Genomic DNA, 2010 nt, shown 5'->3' with positions numbered 1-2010 from the left:
AATGTGTGCATATGCTGGGATCCTTTTTAAAAACTCTGCATAAGTGTGTGTGTGTGTGTGTGTGTGTGTGTGTGTGTGTGTGTGTGTGTGTGTGTGTGTGTGTGTGTGTGTGTGTGTGTGTGTGTGTGTGCTGTTTTTGTTTTTTTTTTTCTTTGTTTTGTTTTTGTTCTTTTCTTCTTCTTTTTTTTTTGTTTAAGAAAAAGGACAATTAACTTCATCAGACTCTTCAGCTCACGTCCTCAAGAGTTGACCAACCAAAGGTGGGAACCTTCTTCAAAGAAGATTGGGTCTATTTTGATAACTGAAAAAGGAAAAGGAAAAAATAACAACGTTGTTGAAAAATGTCAAAAGAAATAGGAGAGGAAGAAATGACACAGAGCATTATTTTTGTGCAAGTGGTATAGCAAATTCTTATTTTTAAAAAAGAAAAAAAAGCATTCTGGATGTTTCAGAGTGATTCAAGGAAGAGTTGAAACACAATGTGTCTTTTATTTTTTTGTGTAAAATATGCAAACTTTTATTTTTATTTTTTGATGTCTGTTGTTTGACATTCTATTTGCAGCAGCAGCAGTTTGTACAGATTTCAAAACTTTTTGCTGGTCTGATGTGTGGAGTCATTCTAACTGTGGGAGGCAAACCGTTTAAAGCTACTTCTTGTAACTGCTGCAGAGATTTCTATTCACACACGCATGAAAATAACATTGACTGTTCATAGTTTTTGTTTATTTAGACCATAACGGAACAAAAGACAATCGATTATTTATATTTATATTCAAATCATAGTTCTATTTTTTGGAGTTTTTAATCATTGAAGCGTACATTTATGAAAAAGAAGTTATTTAATGTTGTAGTCTTGAAAGACGAGCTAAAATGGACTTACAAATTTTGACATTACACACTAATGGATTCCCCAAAGTGACTCTTTTGGTTTTTGAAAACTTAGTGGCTTCCAGTCGAGTATTTATCAGCTAAACGAAACATCAAAGTGACTTGTGTTCATTTTGACAGTCATCCTGGTATATTAGATTGCAATCTCATCACATATTTTTGTCAATGAGTAGGCATGGGCTGACATCATGTTTATTGTTATTCAATTTTACAAAGTCACGGTTTCACAATCAGACGTCGAATTTTGATGCTAAGGGAAGGGCAGTTTTTCAGCATAGTGATCGCTGCAATAGGTGCATCATAACCATAAGTAGGAACACATTTTTAGCCTTTTTTGATAAAAGGCATTTAAAGTAGCTATTGTTTTAAAATGAAATTTAGCAATAAACATCCCGGTACAGTCAAGCTAACTCAGCAGCTAATGTCACTAATTAACTGGCTAACAATTGCTTGTCAGGCTCCCAATACATCTTGCTGCAAATTGAACATATTAGCCAAAAATCTGTTTAATTGATGGTATTACATTGAAACAAAACTCCACAAAAACAATATCCAAGTGTCCATTGGTGAATAAACGGCTATGTACAGTTTTGCTAACGTGACAGCTAACCTGGCTCATTAGCTAAAAATATTAGCTTTCCAGGCTCTCAACTTTTATTTATAAAGAGCCAAATGGCAGAAATTACATAGTTAGCATAGCGAATCCCCCAAGTTAGCATTTCCACATATAACTAACCAGCTAGCAGTAGTTTGTCAGACTCCCAGTGTAATCTTAGAAAGAGATGAATGGCTGGAAAAAAATATTGTAACACCACTGTGTTTATGTTAGGAATATCTAGATTTGATTAGCTCTTGTGTTTAGCTAACATGGGCTTTAAATTTCATCTTAGTACTTCAAACTTTGTCTTCAAAATATCTAGAGCTCTAGCATTAAGTGTGTTTGTTATTAAAGCAATTTGACCACATTAAACAGTTTTGTGGCTGAAGTCTAGTTCATTGTTTTGTAAAGCTTGTCAAGCTGCAGATGTTGACATTAGTTTATTTAGATTTCTTTTTAAAAACTATAATTAACTGCACTTAAACTGTATTGTTCTAGCTTTTTTGTGTGGCCGGTTTTTGTTT

This window comes from Poecilia latipinna, unplaced genomic scaffold (assembly GCF_001443285.1).
Source record: "Poecilia latipinna isolate Pla-1442-1.1 unplaced genomic scaffold, P_latipinna-1.0 Scaffold411, whole genome shotgun sequence".
Lineage (NCBI taxonomy): Eukaryota > Metazoa > Chordata > Actinopteri > Cyprinodontiformes > Poeciliidae > Poecilia > Poecilia latipinna.
This window is presented reverse-complemented; position numbering follows the sequence as displayed.